Genomic DNA, 19,641 nt, shown 5'->3' with positions numbered 1-19,641 from the left:
AAAGATGTATATTTCATTTCTCTGATGACAAAAAAACTGCAGTGTTTTGATGGACATAACTATCTTCTATACTTTATGGAGTTCTGTTTGAAAGAAACATAATTTGACACCATTTTGAATAACTGCTGTTTACAAGCTCGACTGCTAACGACGTGAAAGAACATTTTAAACGATATTATTAATAATATTGTGATTTAATATGACGACAATTCGAAATATTTAGATAAAGTGATAAAAATTTTACTTATGCTATATTTCTGTTAAAAAAACATATTTCATCTTGAAATTTCAGTCACAACCATTTGAAAGCATCACAAATCCAGTGGCGTCGTCAAATTTCATATAAAAAAATCGCTAGTATGTTTTTTGGATTTTTGACCTTGAAAAAAATTCGAAGTAGGCCTTGAAAATTTTATTTATATTTCGACTTCACAGCACTCTAATAGAACTATTGACGCTCTATCTATTGAAAAAAAAAACTTCTGAATCGGATAATAAATAACAGTTTTAGAGAGGTGGCCCGCTTTCAAATGGGTCACTCTGTATATATCTTTTGAGTATGTAATAATAGTTCGCAAATAAACTTCTAACCATCAATTTCGAAAAAACTCATTGCTTGCCAATATATACTAATTGCAGAAACTCCCCTTCATCGGAAATTTTGAATATTGCAAATCTTTTTGAAATAAAACCGGCCCCTCATATAAAGTACCTGGAAATATACATAGACTCCAATTCCAAAAGGACTATACATATCAACCACGTAGTCAAAAAACTCCAATACCTGATATATGGATTTATAACACTGGGAATTACTTGACGAAAAAACTTTGAGAACACTATATTTTGCTCTTATTCAGCCACATATATCATATGGAATTCTAGCATGGGGATCGACAGGTAAAACAATCATGACCAAAATATTAATAACTCAAAAGCGATTTAAAAAAATAATATACAACAAAAAGAGAACCCATCCGTCGGATGATCTTTACCAACGAATAGAAATACTAGACCCAATACAACTTTTCTTCCACTATAGCAACATAAGGTTACAAAAAAAGGCACATATTACTTAGAACAGATCATAAACATCATACAAGAAGTAGAGAACACAAATTCAAACACCGTCAATGAATAAAAATATTGGGCAAAAAAGCTACAGATATCAGCGCTTGAAACCGTATAACATGAAAAATATTTTTAAAAAAATTATTCAAAAAACAACTGAAAAGATATATTATCTATATACCCCGTATACATGCTCGGTTCTATACATAAGTGCAGATACACTACTTTTTTCATAAAAATACATGAAAAACAGAATATGCATCTTCCGAGCTTACATGTGATATATGCATGATACTATGATAACTCTCATCCATCAGGAATTCAAATCTGAATCAAATTATTGTATATCCACTGCATGTTAGTTTTAGGATTATCTAAATGTTTGTGTTACTATAATCACAACTTCTTCTTTCTCTATTCAATTGTAATTTATTTAAATCACTGTATTTATTAGGAGTTCAAATTTTGAAACAAATCATTGTATATATATATATATATATATATATATATATATATATATATATATATATATATATATATATATATATATATATATATATTGCCTGTTAGTTTTAAGTTTATTTAATTGTTGTTTTATTGTTAACACAACTTTCTTTTATCAATTGTACATCATTTTAAATAACTGTATTTTTCAATTTTTTTAGTATAGCTATGTCCTGTCACACACAAGCGATGCTTTCGTGACATATTATTACGTTTACTTCTCACATTTTTTACCAAATTGTATCTATATTTCATCTGCGCGTTATTGAAATAAACGTTTTTATTATTATTATATTAGTCTTATTTACTGTGCTTTGGTCTCCTATCAAATCTAACGTCACTTTTTATCTTGTTTCGTTCCTTTTTCATTATCGGCTCGATCCGTCCCTGTGTTACTGTCAAGCGGTCATTTGCTTGAGGTTCATTCATATGGACCTTGGGCATATCATTTTGGTTACAAATATGTTTCAATTCGCTCTTGAAGTTTAAGACACTCCTTTTCGAGATTTTGCGTGTGTGTATTGTAGCCTACGCGCGACAACTAGTCTTTGCCCAAGATGGACAACACTAAAAGAAGTGATCGAATGGTTTATAAGAATTTTGTGAAAATTATCGGTATCTACAACCAATAGGAAACATTTTTTTGTATAATTGATACGTACTCAAAAAGTTATTCACAGTGTGATCAATAAAGTCTACTTTAGTTTACTTTACTTTCCGAAATTTTCAAATTTGAAAGTAATGTACGGCTCGCGTCGACAAACTTCATTCTCACGACTAATGACAACATTTCTCGCTCTTCGAATACTTTACTAATGAATGAACTTGTGATCCAACACCAGACACCAGTGTTTCGACCCGCATTAGTGGTGTTAGGCTGAACCACTCAACTGTCCTAATCAGGACAAGCCTGGAATCAAAGGTGATGGGAGAAACGCCACCTATTGGATCGACAGGTTACTCAATCCTTGAATATCAAAAATAAACGAGGTGGTCAGTTGTAATGTTAAGTTTCCACATCGACCGCCGAACGAGATTCGTCCTTTGTCTTTCACTGCAAAGCAACTATACAGTACGATGCAAATGTATGGAATAAATTCGATATTCACAAAAGGAGCGTCTTTCGGAAGAAATCCAAAAACAGGTCAACTTTAATTTTTGACGGCCCATCTCATGATATTCATATGAAAGACGTTTCGTCACCAGTGTTGGCGTGATGACGTAATCGACAATTATTTTAAATGCAAACAGGGGTCATGTGGCACCCCATTCAAAAGGTCTACTAGTCGTCTATTCAACGGTATGATGGTTTCAATATGTATTAATACAGGGTCAACCGAAATTATGTATTCAGAAGACTGGAATTACAAATAATAGTAATTCGTTGAACCAAATAATGCTATGCACCGCCACTGAGAATAATGTATCGTACTGTCTTCTATTGTTTTTGTTGATTAGAAAAAAGAAATGGTGATAAAAGTCCTACACTCTACTTGAGATTAGTCAATGTCATTGAAGTGAAGTTTCATTGAAGCGGTTGACATTATTTCTAGAAAAATATTTAAATCACTTATAATCTGGCAATGAAACTAACAGAAACCCAAAGAATCGAAATTTTAATTATGATTGGCTGTGGAGATAAAGTAAGGACTCAGGCAGAAGTTCGTGATTTATTCAATGAGAAATACCCCAACCGAGAACCCGTTTCTCAATCAACAATAAGTAAAATTGAGAAAAAGTTTCGAGAAACGGGCCATGTTAAAGATCTCCCTAAAAGTGGTACAAAATCAATTTCAGAAGTCCAAAAACTTGATGTGGTACTTGCGTTCCAAGAAAACCCCCATACCAGCACGAGGCAAGTCGCACTGGATAATAATTTACACCAATCAACTGTTGTTAGAGTGTTGAAAAAAGAAAAGTGGCATCCGTATAAAGTTCAGCTGGTCCAAGAACTGTTAGAAGATGACTTTGACAGAAGAGTCGAATTTTGCGAAATCATGATGGAGCGCTCGCACAGAGATCGGAGTTTCATACAAAATATAATATTTTCAGATGAAGCTACTTTTATGCTCAACGGTCACGTAAACCGTCAGACTTATCGATACTGGGCAAGAGAAAATCGACATTGGATGGAGGAGCATAGCACACAATTCCACAAAAAGTGAATGTTTGGGCCGGAATTTTGAACAACCAGATAATAGGACCATACTTTTTTGAGGAAAGCCTAACTGGTGCTCGGTATCTACACTTTCTTCAAGATTATCTGATGCCACAACTGAATCAGCTATTTCCAAATAGAAATGATTTGTGGTTCTAGCAGGATGGGGTGCCCCCACACTACGCCGTTGATGTACGAACCTACCTGGATACTGTTTTCCGAGGAAAGTGGATAGGAAGAAGAGGGCCGATCGAATGGCCACCAAGGTCTCCGGATTTGACCCCATTAGACTTTTTTATGAGGATACTTGAAGAGTAAAGTTTACCAAAATCGACCAAATGATTTAGAAGAGTTGAAGGAACGCATCAGAGCGGAGATTGCACAAATAACCCCCGAAGTTCTCGGGAACGTTAGAAATGAATTCAGTGCCCGGCTTTCACATTGCATTATAGCTGAAGGTCATCAATTTGAACATTTATTATAATTTTATTGTACTTCAATAAATAACATGTTTTGGTTCATCTTGTATAAATGAATATTGGCATGGTTATACCGTTGAATAGATGATTAGTAGACCTTTTGAATGAGGTGCTACATGACCCCTGTTTGCATTTAAAAAATTGTCAATTACGTCATCACGCCAACACCGGTGACGAAACGTCTTTCATATGAATATCATGAGATGGGCCGTCAAAAATTAAAGTTGACCTGTTTTTAGATTTCTTCCGAAAGACGCTCATTTTGTAAATATCGAATTTATTCCATACATTTGCATCGTACTGTATAGATAATCCAACACCAGACAGCTGTTTCGACCCACTAAGGTGTCATCATCGGTGGATGGCTTTGCAATTGACCGCCTTGGGGAGCCTAGTTATACTTTGATATTCAAGTATTGAGTCTCTTCTGTCGATCCCATAAATAATGTCTTCGTACATGACCCTTTTGGGGCAGTTGAGTGGTCCAGTCTAGTACCACTGATAAAAGTAGAATGATTGTCTATGAATTCATTCTCCAACATTGATATGCATGGACTAAAACATAAATAGTTGAACCCGGATGGAGACCGTATCATTTACCAAAACATTTTGGAAAAAGACCTCATGGACGAGAAAGTGAAATGTAGAAATCATATATTAAGGAATTACTGCAAACGCCTTCGGGGCTCATGAACATACACGCAAATATTTTCACCGTGTATAAAATATACAGAACAATAATTTTTTTCATTACAATTCCTATTGTTCGAAGATGATTCTAGGGCACAAAGTTCTAAAGATGTGTATAAAATAAAAATAATTTTTACATTTTTTCTGAGTTAAAGTCATGTATTTTTTTTGCACTTTCCATTGACATTTTGCCATAAATAATCACCTCTCCTTTCACAGAATTTAAATTTTTGGAGGATTTGCATTGCTGAAGACTTTTTTTTACATTTATATTCATATTTGAAATAGATCAATAAATACAGTGTCACATCAAGCTTCTATCAGAGAATAAAATTAAAACAATTGCTGACATTGATATTTTTGAAAACAGTGGAATGTGATGCACGGAAAGCGAAAGTAAGGCAAATCATCCAGCTTTATGATTAAAAATGGATGATATAAAAAAACTAGGACTACTTAGTAACAGAAAAAACAACGAGGTTCAAAATTAGACCAAACTTCATTACTTTTACTTAGCTTTGGTATTGAGATACTTCTATAAGTTCTGGTCAATTGTTATGGATCATTTTGGCTACTTACTCAACTGGAAACGTTATAGAGAAATAGTTTTACGTCACGCCAATTTGTAAGCTTCTTGAAGTAGTTGGAGAGCTGAACTAGAGTCCTGGTGGTCGTGGGTTCGGTTTCCGTTAACAGAGGATTTTTTCTTAACACACAATATTGAAACTATTTGAAATTGAATAAAATAACAAAAATAGAAGATATTTTGGAATGCTTTGATAGGTTGCTTATTGTTTTTGAATTTAACGGCATGCCGGTAATATTCCTGGTATAAGTCAAAAAGTATAGTACTCTACTCGCTATAAATGGTCATTTCTCGTTCGAAGCCGAAAACGAGTAATGACCACATTTCTTACTCGTTGAATATTACTATTACTTGAAGGGTTTGCGAAAATATAGATATTTGAAGCTGATCAAAAGGACACAAATCTGCAGTACCGATGAACATTTTGCAAATCGTATTTATGAATATTTTTTATATGTATCAATAAATCAGTAAATTTACAAATTCTATGTATTATTTGTAATTTTGATGTAGGTAATAGTTTTGGATTATAGAAATTTTAATTGAATTTCAGATGAGCCAATTTTATATATTTTTTTCTAAAGATTCTCCTTTACTTCTGAAGAATATTGCTTTCAATATGTAATTCATCTGAATATATTGATGAAAAGAAGGATCACTCTGAATGACGTGTATATTACATTCGACAATTTAACTCTCGAAATCCCATATCCATTAGCGATTGAAATAACCGTCCGCTAAAAATAATCTCGTTTCATTTTAAGTATGCGCTTTCCGCCAGTTTATTTGAGAATTCAAAAACAAGAAATAAATTTAGAAGGATACGTTTCGCATCATTGCCTATCGATAATAGTTTGGCGTATGTAACGTTACCACATTGTGGCCATAAATATATCAAGAAATTGCTTGAACAATTTTTTCTACATACGTCTTCTACACCGCACAAATATGACAGGAAATGAAATATTCTGCATGACTTCCTCTATGTTTTTCATAGAGAACTCCAAACCCCAAGCATAGAAGCTGCACAAAAACGGCACTTTCTGGGTTTCGACCATCCTGTATTTTTCTATGGAAATGCACAAGCACTACAGAAAAATGCTCAAAACGGTTCGGGAGCGGTGTGTTTGCATTTCAGTTATAAATGTAATCGAAGCAAAACACACCTTATCTGTTAAAATTTGATTTTGATCAAGGGCCAATCAATTTCGGTCAATCAATTTTAATCAACGTGAAAGTTACCACATTCTTTTTTTTACTGCCACATAACTATTGATATACAGTGTTTTTCTTTAATGTCCCCCCCCCTTTTATTTTTTGAACCATTTTATTTTTTGAACGCGTCAACTCAAAAAATTTAAATTTGGGATAAATTAATGAATGAACTGGGCGCCGTTTGGGAAAAAAAATTAAATGGAAAGGGGGGTCTTTGACAAATGCTTCACAACCCTAGAATATACAAAATGGCGGAACGTTTAATAATTGCCTGAATACGTTGACATTTAACTACATAATATGAGGTAATAAGCTTGAGGTCAGTTCAGAAGATGCTTGAAATGGTTGCCTTGAACTTCTTGACATATGAACAGCCTATCCGATATTTCACGCCGAACATTTTCGAACACATTAACGTCAATATTGCTACAAATATTTTATTATTCTCTGCCGTATATCCAATATTGAAGCAGGTTCAGTTTCGTACACCAAAGGTGTCAAATATGGCGAGCGGGCTGGCCATTCTGTAGGACCTCGACGGTCAATCCAACGACCTGGAAAAGTAGTATCCAAATAGTTTCTTACTTGTCTGGAGTAATGTGGTGGTGCTTCATCTTGTTGGAATACAATATCCATATCGAATTCAGTAGGATTCGCTTTGACGATTTCAGTGATGAGAGTGTCAACAGTAGTTTCCAGCATATTCAAATACAGTTCCCCTGTTAAATTTTGATCGATAAATAGAGGTCCTACAATATGGTTTCCCTATATTCCTGTCCAAACGTTAATTTTGTCTGGATATTGGGTATGTGTTTCCCGGAAAACGTGAAGGTTGGTGTCACTCCAATAACGGCAAATGGATGATACCTATTTCTCTTCAAGTCTCCACACAGTAGAACGAGACACCTCACAAACATTCGCGACGGAATAAGTAGACTATTCAGGATTTACTACCATCCCACCAATTATTTGCACTTGCTGTTCTTCCGGAATAGACGGATGACCTGGGGGCTTTTTGTTATGTACACTACCTTTCTACTAGTAAAACCGAAAACTAAATGAGAATATTCCAACTGAACAATGATGTTCATTGTCGTACTGACATTTTTTTTTTTTTATAAACAAAAAAATAACTTAACAAACCTTATCGGGTTGTTAGAATTGCCGTATGGCAGATAAAAAGGAATATTTCTGGAAATATCTATAATAATGTGTTCGTCTTCAGGAAATTATTAAATATTACGCCTATTTGTAGTAGATGAAGATATTGACTTCATATTCTAGGGTTGTGAAGTATTCGCCAGGAGCTTCGAAATGATGTGTCATAAGACACTCCTTTCCATTTAATTTTTTTTCAGATGTCGCCCAGTCGCCATTTTGAAAGTTTCATCTGTCAATTTCACTTTGTATAGTATTTAAAAAAAAATGATTGAACATCGAAAGCAAAAGTTATTAGATTCGTTTTAATTTTTGTTAAACTACTGGTATATACATGGGATGTTTATTCCTTGCGGGGCTTTGTTCACTTGATGGATCTGATACTATTCAACAATCTTTCTCTTAAACGAATGTTTCATACATGCAGTCGAGCCGCGTTGAAGACAATCGAATCCCAGACACGCTGCTGTTTGGGTCAAATCTTTTCTGCACTGATGAGAGGTAATACCTCGAAACCGGCCTTTAGGTGATGATGTTGCTGTTGGATGAACGAGAAGCATTTGCGAGACTTACCTCTGTGAGGTATATTGCAGAAATGTCTGACGGATATAATTCAAAGTCAATTGTGGTATATGTACATGTGGAAAAATAGCTGTTTTCCGGCAGACATCCACCAGATCCTACTTTGTAGATCGTTGAAAGGGGTAAAGAAACTCCACATAAACTCAAAAGTAATTGGTGAAAACGAGGGTGAAAACAAGAAATTTTTTTTCATTACTTCAATTTTTTGCTGAAAATTCAATACCATATACAAAATTCAATGTATAAGTATTATTATGATTCATTCAAATTACTTCTCAATCGCGGTTCTATTATAATATAGAGGGCGTTTCAACGAAAACTTGACCCCCCCTGTAAGTCAGAAACGGACGTGTAATCGAAAATTTCAAAGGCCACATCAATTTTTATTTCTATGGGGACTAATTCTGATATGGAATTCATACCCGAAACCACACCCCCCTGCGGTCAGCAACTATCCCCCTATTTTTTCAATGGCATGGGGGGTCGAGTAATACATCATTTGAAAGGTCTTGCGTCCCTCTATTACTTCTCTAGTTTTTTTATAAATTGGTTCATTCGTTATTGAGAAATTAAATGTTGAACGTTTTCTTTCAGAAAAAAAAAACCGGAAAATTCGTTGTCGCTCATTTTATTGAGGAAATCAACGAAAGTAATATCAATGGCAATACCATCAACGGATAAAGTGTTCAAAATGACCTCCATCTAGTTCCATACAATAATAGAGTCTCCTTTCGAAAGCGTTCCTTACATTATTGAAGCATCCGGGGTCAGAAATCGGCATTTCCGAACAATTCTCTGTCTAGATTTGTAGAATTTATCAAATTAGTGGTAAACGTTTTGAAATGGACAACACTGTTATTTTCTTTTGCACTGGTAGTTTTTGTTGAATCTAGTTGTCGCAGAACAAAAAGTAGATAGTTGGCCACTGTCACTTCTTTATGAATTTATTATTCAGTCATCCTTATTCACTGTGTTCCAACATGGTTTATTCTACTGAAGAAAGAATAGAAATTATTCCAATTTATTATTGAAATAATGAATGTGCTAAAGCTGCTGCAGGAATTTGTAATACGAATCATCCAGACCACAACGTGAGCCATCAATACGTTAAATAGTTAATGGATAAGTTTCTCGGATTTTGAAAGCCTACAAAGTCCATTTTTTCAAAATAAAGCTAATTAAACGAAGATGATACCGAACGTCGACTTCAGTTTTGTGAGGTGTTCAGCGAGAAATTGACCAATAACCCAAACCTATTATACAATACATGTTTTTCAGAATAAAGTTATTTCAAGTTGAATGGTGAAGTGAATAGACATAATGGGGAATGTTCCTCAATTTGGGTTATTACAGCAAATGCAAGTTTGAGTTTTTCAAATTCACTTCGAAAAGTATTCAAATTGATGTTTCAATTGCAGGGTTTTAATTTTTGAAGGGATTTGTTTTAATTCACATATTGGCAACAGCGCCTATATCAAGTAGAAATAATTTATACGTACCTAAATACGTACCTTTATACGTAGCAAAATATTCTACTTTAAAAAAGGAAAATCATCTTTATAAATCAACAATTAAGGCAAAATATAAATTATAGTTCAATACCACCTCCACAAGCCACATAAACAACAGTTGTTTTGTTATTTATTTATATAGAGGAAGATATGCTAGGTGCACAAAATGTCATATGTCACAGAATGTCTCGGAACTCGGAACATAAGTAAACAGAACAGCACGCCTCTGAAATATGTCATCTTTGTTTGTCTCACACAGGTAACAGATTCATTGTTCTTTATTAGCTATAACCGATATTGCCAAATGGTCAAATAGAAATGAATCCCTTTAAATGTTGAATGCATTATTTCATTTCTCTAAGTATTTAAATAGTTTTTTAAAGAAAAAGGTTGAAATGATAAGTTTAAAATGCGTTGTTTTAGAGCTCTTTTATGAAAACTACTTGATTTTCGTCAGGAGGAACATTCCCCATTGTCGTTAGTGGACCGTTGTGAACCATCATGTGGTGGACCATTTTTCATTGAAGGTAATTTCAATGGAGACGCACATACTTAAATCTAGTACAAGACTGTGAAGATCTTATGATTACACGAATTTCAGAAAATGATGACAATTCAGTAGAAAGTGAAATAACATTCCAGCAGGATGGTGCACCCCCACATATTGATGTTCGAGTGAGACAGTTTTTGGACGAACGTTTTCAAATGCGTTGGATCGGCAGGAAGGTCCAATGGAATGACCAGCGAGATCACCTGATCTCACACCGATGGATTTCTTTCTGTGGGGACACCTGAAGTCGAAAGTGAACTATACTGAGCGTACACATCTGGAAGACCTGCAGCGAAAATTGTTCGGGAATGCCGATTGCTAACTCCGGACACCTTGAATAATGTACGGAACGCTTTCGAGGGTAGGCTGCATTATTGTATGGAACTAGATGGAGGCCATTTTAAAAAATTTATTCGTTGATTTTGTTTCCACTGATATTATCTATTTGTTGTTGATTTCCTCATTAAAATGAACAACAGCGAGTTTTCTGTTTTTATATTAAATAAAACGTTCAACATTTAATTTCTCAATAACGAATGAACCAATTTCTAAAAAAATTACAGACGTAATAGAGGAACAAAAGACCTTTCAAATGATGTATCACTCGACCTCCCATGCCATTGAACCAAATAGGGGGGTAGTTGCTGACCGCAGGGGGGTGAAGTTTCGGGTATTATTTCCATATCAGAATTAGTCCCCCTAGAAATAAAAATTGATTTGTCCTTTGAAATTTTCGATTACACATCCGTTTCTGACTTACAAAGGGGTCAAGTTTTCGTTACAACGCCCTGTATAGAAAAATTCTAAAATATTAACGACAAATACACCCGAATAACGTTTTCAGGTACTTCAAAAAAGACGTAAGACTGTAGAGTGAAGACGCATGTGGAAAACAGCATTTTAAAACTTATTGTAATTTGAAGTATTTGAACGGTAACCGTTCTGAAAGAATTCATATTACACATACATTACATAACTGACATAAAAATAGACTAAGTTCTACGACATTTGCACATTTTCTTTTTCTTTTTTTATAGTTGGCCGCTGGCACTACACCAGCAGCGCGGTTGTTTTATAAAGCGATTGAGAGGTTCTAGTTTTATTTTTTATTTTTGTTTGCTGCGCGATTAGAAACACATGCGAAAAGGAATGCTCAACGGGCGGCTGTGCCGCAAAAACCAAGAAACTAATTAACGAGTCTGGTCCGGAAATAATATTTGGTTCATTTAAGGATATTGGTAAATCACTTCACCAAATATATAAAATAATAAATGCAATAGATTGACAGAAAATTCAAATCGATGTGTGGGAACCGTTTCAAGTGTTTCTGAAGCCTCATTGAAATTAGCCGACTTTTACGTGAATCAATGTCCGGATGATCTCATTCATGGATCTGTAGGGTAGTTGAGGAAGTTTTTTTTATTGAGGATAGCTGAATTCGAACGTTGCGAGAAAAAAAATGAATTATTCTTTTTTTTAACGCCTTTCTACATAGATCTTTATTGCCTAAAATGTAATACAATTTGTCGACAAAGGGTGTCATGTTTATAAATACATAAAATATATGACTATATAAAGACTATACAGTATTCACAAAAATATAGTGAAGATTAAAAATAACAGACGAAAAAAAAATCAAGAAATATCAAAGATAAGAAAAAAATGTACAAATATGTTAGCAATAAAACAACACAATTTTAAAATTACTTTACATAAATCGTAATATACATCGTGGAATACCGAGAGACTAGAATTTGTATGAAAAGTACTCTTCCAAACTATAGAAGCATTTTCCCAAAACAAACTTCTTTACTGATTTTCTAAATTTTTTAAGTTCATTAATTGATGTAATACGTTTTGGTAGATGATTATTTGTCTACTTCTATAGATTTAAGACTGCCTGGTCAAAGATAATGTGGGCAGTGGAAGTTTTGTATCGCTACGCGTAGACCTTTCTGTGTGGCTTTCAAACTTTTCTTTACGTTTGTGAAGTAAGCAGACAGTCTCTAGAATGAATATCTCAAATATTGTTAATATTTTATTTCTGCAGAAAAGTGGCATACACGAGTCACGCATCTTCAATTTGAATATTATTCTCAAAACTCTTTTCTGGCTTTCTGAGCCCCAGAAAGGAATTCCATACCGGAGATGACTCTCCATAAGTGAATAGTATGCATTTATTGCTGCTGAAAATCTGAGTTCAGTAGATATGCCATTTATGGCAAAGCAACCAGAAGATAATTTCTTTTTTGAAGCAGTAACTTGGATATCAAATTTTAAATTACTGTCGATGAATATACCAAGAAATTTAGTTACAGGCTCATTTTCAATCATGTGTTCAACTAGTATTACTTGTTCTAAGTCCCACTTGAATGTTATCAGATTTGTTTTAGAAACATTTAGCGATAGCATATTCGATTCACATCATTCTTTAATTTTTTCTAAATCTAAGTGGACAGATCGGGTCAAAGTATCAGGATCTTTATTACGCCAAAGTACCATAGTTAATATATAGCAAGAATTAAATTGGGCCTAGGACTGACCCCTGAGGAATTCCGCGTACCTACAATTTTTCCACTATCTGTTCCCTTTGAGGTCGAATGCGGATTGAATAAATAAAAAAAAAAGTGTTGTTGGTCAATGTTATTTTTTGACTTCTACCAGTAATATAAGATCTGAACCATTCTAAGGCTGTTGACCCACTATCCTACTATTGACTAGTTTCTCAATGATTTTGATAAAGTTGATAAAATTGAGATGGGTCTGAAATTTCTGGCGTCATTAATGGCACCTCCTTTGTAAAGCGGTATCACTTTTGTTGCTTTCAAACTAGGAGAGACTTCAGTAGTAAACGACGAGTTTATAGCTAATACTAAAGCTTGAAGAGCTTCATAAGATAATTATAAAAACAACTTTGCTGATAAGTTGTCTTCAATAGAAGAATTTTTGTTTTTTATTTCTCGTATTACTAACTTCAGCTCACTCAAATCTGTGTCATATAAAAACAAAGAATTCATAGGAGAGCTTACCTTGCTCAAATTTTGAAGCGGGTCAACTGTTGGAATGATATCGTTGGTTAATTTTGAGGCTATTGAACAATAATAATCCGTTTAAAAATCTGTTTTTTCGTTAATCAGCTGTCGCCCCCATACGAACGACAACTCTCAGAAGTTGAGAAACTTGTGCGAGCTAAGGACTGGCGAGGTCTTACCTTTTAACGTGTGATTCCTTACACGGTAATAATCATTTCACTGATTTAGGTTTATCTTTATTTCCGGAAGGTTCTGTTTCTCATTTCCTCTCATGTCATTTACTATTGCCCACATTTCTTTTTGTTCATTTTCTGCTTCATTCAGTCTATTATTATATAATAGTGATCTTTTAATAGTTTGTCTGTAGATACGACGAAAATTATTTAAGTGTGACATAAGAAATATATTGTCACTGTGGAATTTTCTAATGGTATGTGGGCACCTCAGATTTTTCGAAGAAATTTCAAGTCCTTAAATAATCCAAGATTTGGATTTTTTCCGTTTTATCAAGCACGATAATGGGGTCAAACCCGAAACCGGTCGTATAAATTAAATTTACCAGTGGTAAATTATCATTTTTATTAATTTCATTCAAGTTGTCTGTTGATCTTTGCTGGCGGAAACCTAATTGATGGTGATTGAATACATAATCCCATCAAATTTAAAAATGTATTGATGAACAGCATTCTCTATGATTTTTGATATAACTGGCAGTAATGCAATTGGTATATCATTTCTTGAAGATTTTTCTGGCCCTTTTTTGGCACAGGATTAAATCGAGCAGTCTTCCAATAAGAGCAGTCTTCCAATAAGAGGAAGAAACACCTTTTAATAAAACAAATCGAAGAGCCTACAGAACACTGATGCTTTATTTGCTTTCAAAGGTACAAATGAAATAATTTTTTGTTCATTAGAAGTATTGAATTTGTCAATATTCCTACACCACTAATGCCAGTATTTATATATAGAAACATTAACGAAATGTTATTTTGAAGATTCTTGAGTGACGAGAAAGAGTCAGGTAAGTGATTGTATACTTTGAGTGAGGTTATGATTGGTCCTTTTTAATCTGAAAGATTGAAAAATTAGAAATAGATAATTTGTTTTAGATTCTTGTGATATAAATATTGACTCCACCAAAAAAATTGAAGTTGTCTAGATCAGGGGTCTCCAAACTTTGAAGCCTTCGGGCCATAATGATTTTTTCAGTTTGCTCCAAGGGCCAATTTCTGCCCTTAACTATATTTCTAGACTAGGATAATTGGTACAAGTAAAATTGATCCACAACTACAAAGTATTGTCGGTGGAAAATCACAATTACATGAATCTCATTAGTGTTTCTGTTTTACTGTGATTCATTTCAATTATTTGTTAGTTATTAATATGCTTAAACTTAGATACTTCAGTTAAGTTTTCTTTGTCATCATTTCTGTCGTTAAGTTTTACTTTGCAAGTAAATAAAACCGAGTAATTATCATTCTGTGTTTTCTTCTTCAACTTATCACAGCAATAGTAACAACAATTAGGTAATCATTGGCTGTCGCGGGCCAGATTGATGACAGTAAATCATTGGCTGTCGCGGGCCGGATTGATGACACTGGCGGGCCGGATTTGGCCCTGGTCTAGATTATCGTGAATGATGCATACAGAGCTTAAATATGAATATCAAATATCGTTTGTATTCGTTCGTATTAATTTTAAGTTGATTCAAGGCTGATTTCGTAACCCAATCATGATTTTTTTTGCTCATAGTGGGTCCTCCGCTAGCTTACCGTTAAGCTAGCAGAATCCAACCACAGAAAAAACATTTTCTTGAAACAGGTTCCTATTGCTCCCTATTGCCGATTTTCTATGCGTTGCGAGAAAATATGATAGAAGTGGCCGTACTTGATGAAAATCCATTTAACATATTCAACACGTTTAAGACTCATTTTAGGCTCCAATGACCCCCCCATCCCCGGCTTTCGGAGTGTTGTTTTGAAAAAAAAATATGGGTTTTGCTTTACCATGAAGCTGGCGGGGCCAAATCGAAATCCTCCACTTTTTGGAAAATGTAATAATTCTTTCATTACTGTACTGATCAATTTTCTGCTCCTCCATTGGGAGACATAATTATACTGAAAACTTTCCTCCAAGAGTTGTTCAATCTCCTGCTAAAATTAGTAGCAACGAATGATATATTTCTCCTTATTCTGCAGAACCTACTCGAACGTAAATGTGTGCTCGCATCTCTCTCTCTCTCTTTATCTCTCTTGCTCTTACAGTAATATACGAAACGTAACTCTCTCTCACTCTCTCTCTTGTTATTTTCACTCTCAACTTCCGTTTGCCTCGACCGCATTTATAGATTACTCCCCAAATCAAGCGCGCGTGAAAAAGTTTTACAAAATCCTTCTTTTTTCGGAAATTTTGAACTTGCAATATTTCTGGGCCCATTTTAGGCTACTTCATCACGTTGCTCCTCATTCGAATTGAATATTTGGTTAATTAACTTAGATACACACGGTAGATAACGGAATAATTGTTTGAAAATATTCATCAAATGTTGGAGAGATAGAAATATATATTGAGAATTTCAGGCACCTATTCCCATGCATTGCCCAATTTTCATATGTGTCTGAGGATTTCACCCAAATATTTAATTCAAACAAACAGCAAAAAATGTTCAATATCGTAATGAAGGAACCTAAAATTATTGCAAGTTCAAATTTTCCAAAAAGTGAAATATAATAACAAATCATTTCCGCATCTCTGTTTGTTATTTCCTTGAGTAGAATGGCATATTTTTTTGAAAATAGTAGTTTCCTCAGTTTATGAGTGTGCGGGTCTCCCCGAATAGATTTTGTTCCAAAAATACACCTAGAAGTTTCTTGATAGATTTATTGTCAGTAACATATCTTATACTGACATCTGTTTGCGATGTATTAGGGGCGAATAAAATAAGATTCGTTTTAGAAATGTTCAGTAGGTACCTACTATGCCATTAACGTCACATCAGTCTTCCATTTCATTGATGCAGTGAAATATATTTTTTGTCAGGTCGTGATAGTAATTGGTGTTGATGATCACTGACATATCAGCTGACAGTTTCAGTTGAAAATCATATTCCCCAATACAAAATAAGAAAAATATTTTCAACTAGCCAAAGAAAAATATAATTTTTCGTTTCACTTTGTGAACCTGCTCACGAGCTTCTTTCAATTTGGTTCCTTCTTGTTTTTCGCTTTCAAAATGCTTGGTTGAATACATTGTCAAATTCTACAATAATTACACAATTATGAAATTCATGAGGCAGAATTCAGGAAGATGATCTGCAATTTGTTCATCAGCGGAAATGAATCAAAACATCTTTTCAACAATAAATACTTTCTGATGACTACTGATTACTCATTGTTTATCAGGTTCAAGTTATTTATATCGAGTATTGTTTGAATGTTATCGATAGTTCGAAAACAAAAAACATACGAATTATAAATGATAATGTGCGTACTCCCTACCTTTCGGAAAACTGTCAATTCAATGGTTTTCGAAACTGTATTTTTCCTATGCAATACACTGGGTGTTAAGACTTTCCAGTTTAACTTTTCTCAGGTGATTGAAGTTTATCTAACATGAAATCATATTATCATGTGAAAAAAGAAGCTGATCTAGAAATTTTACATTATTTTGAGTGTCGTTTTCAGAGATTTTTCGAAGAGTTGACAAAGGGGGCAGAGGCAGCTCCCAAGATGTCTTAATAGTTGATAAAAATAACTGGACATAAGTGGAACCAAATTGACTTGGGTGTCGCACCAATAGATGGTTCCACTTATGTCTCTCTTGCGTTTTCGCAGTTATTTTCATTAAAAACTTTTCTTGGTTATTCACATTTTGTCTTCAATCGAGGACCGCCTGCCTGGTACTGACGATGCCCAATAGGCTGAAATAGCTGTCTACCGGTGGCTCTTAAATTGAAATCAATGTGGGAAGAGCAGAATAATACTTATCTATTCATGTTTTCATTTTCATGGAATTATTTTCCAGCAGCTTGATGTCATTAACCTTCTCCATTTTATATATATATATATATATATATATATATATATATATATATATATATATATATATATATATATATATATATATATATATAATGTATAATATATATAAATCCTTTTTGTGACTTACACTAATATTAAAATACTGAAAATAAAGGAAAATTAGTTGCATCATTCAAAAATATATATATATATATATATATATATATATATATATATATATATATATATATATATATATATATATTTATTTTATTCAGAAACTTATGTATGATCTACACATCTTCGCCAGCATCTTTGTGAAGAGATTAAATTTCAACTCAATTGCTTTCTTCGGGAAGTCGGTACACCTTAAGGATGATACATTTTCATATGGGTGAAATTTTATTGCAATTCTCTTTCATATTATCACGTTGTATAGCGTCCCAGTGATAGATATCTGTTTCAATTTCATAACGAATGATTGAAGTACGAACTGAATAGAAAAAAGTGGTTTTCGTGTAATTAAAGTTCATATGTTTGAAAGTAACTCTTTATAATGAGTCTTTTCTTCTAGTATGTACCTAACAGTGCATGATCTAGAAACATTTGTAAAGAGTTAGGAATCACACGTTAAAAGGTAAGACCTCGTTAATCCTCAGCTCGCACAAGTTTCGACTTCTGAGGGTCGTCGTTCGTAGGGGTGCGACAGCTGGTTAACGGAAAAGCAGATTTTAAACAGAGTTTTTTAATTCAATTGCTTTATTTCTTCATTCGGAAGTTTCCCAGAATCTAAATTATAATGAACGAAAACCGTTTGAAAGGTAATATGAGCAAATTTATTCAAAGTTATTGGGTTCTCGTATAGAGAGACTAAGTAGACTGAATTCAAATCTCCACAAAATTTAAAAAGTTCCTGGTGAAAAAAGTGCTGACTATGGTCTAGAATTTGAAAACTTAATACCATAGGCGTACATAATTGAGTCGGTTGAGAAGTGAAATATTTATTATTTATTTCAAATATTCAATGTTGAATGAATAGTTGTAGTATACCGAGAGTACTAAAAATATGGAACACTCGCATCAATAATTATTAGTTTTTTTTTTAATTGAAGACCCAAAATTGTTTATAATTGTGAATTTAGATTGAAATTTTCATGGAGGATGATGTCATGATTCTGTCCGATCTAATAGTACTTCAATCAGGTACTTTATCACGTGAATAATACTAATAAAGTCCTTGCTTCTCAATCAGTATTGTTATTAGTAAATTATACTTAGTGTGTGAATAAAATTAGTACCTATGTATGAGCATAGGCGCTTCATTTGTTGAAGAAAAGATTATTTATCTCAATAAATATATTGCTCTCATTCACCAAAACACTTCTTTACCGTTAATACTCTGGTGAAAAACCATCTTTATAAAAAAAATGTGCCTGATTATGAAAACTAGTTACAAACTTCAAATTATAAGAACACTACATTTATTTCAGTTAAGAAATAAATAGCGACCCATGACAAAATATTTGATGGGAGCTTTGAAATAAATTTTGTAAAATTTCAAAGGAGTAAAGTTTAGCTGTGAAAAATAAACCAGCCTTCCTCTAATAACTCAATGAATGGGTTGAAGCGATTCATTAAATGAAAAAATGAAACTCGATCTTATTCATTAATGATGAAATGAAATCATTTGATGGAGGACACATCGGGGTGAGAATAGAAAGATTTATTATATGAATGAAACTTGGCTCAATGAAGGATATAGCACTGGAAAGATGGTTTGGGATACAAAAATAGGGTGAACCTGGTAAAGTATTGTGAACTGGCCTATACCAGCTGTGGCAAATCATAGCGAAATCACGAAATATTGTTTGAGCACTATATTAGTGTTTTGCATTTATAATGAGCATTTATTACTTTTTATTATTAGGAAACAGAGTATAATATAATCTCACATTAACAAGTTTCAGGTGACTGACATTTTTGTTATCACAATATACCTACTAACTGTTCTCACCACATTCCTAAGAGGCAAGCAAATTGTGAATGTTGCGTCAAACAAAATTAAATTAAATTCATTTTTCTGGGG

General features: G+C 33.6%; 1 protein-coding gene across 3 annotated transcripts in view; it reads right to left on the bottom strand.

Annotated features, from left to right (window-relative positions):
* The window catches only part of Amph (Amphiphysin), a 110,884-nt gene that overhangs the window by 90,442 nt on the left and 801 nt on the right, over positions 1–19,641 (bottom strand). The gene's annotated exons all lie outside the window — the stretch shown is intronic.

This window comes from Leptinotarsa decemlineata, unplaced genomic scaffold (genome assembly GCF_025532065.1).
Source record: "Leptinotarsa decemlineata unplaced genomic scaffold, Ldec_3_MD MMD2_tig00026328_RagTag_RagTag, whole genome shotgun sequence".
Classification (NCBI taxonomy): Eukaryota; Metazoa; Arthropoda; class Insecta; order Coleoptera; family Chrysomelidae; genus Leptinotarsa; species Leptinotarsa decemlineata.
The sequence above is the reverse complement of the archived record's forward strand: the minus strand, read 5'-3'. Positions and strand labels throughout refer to the sequence as shown.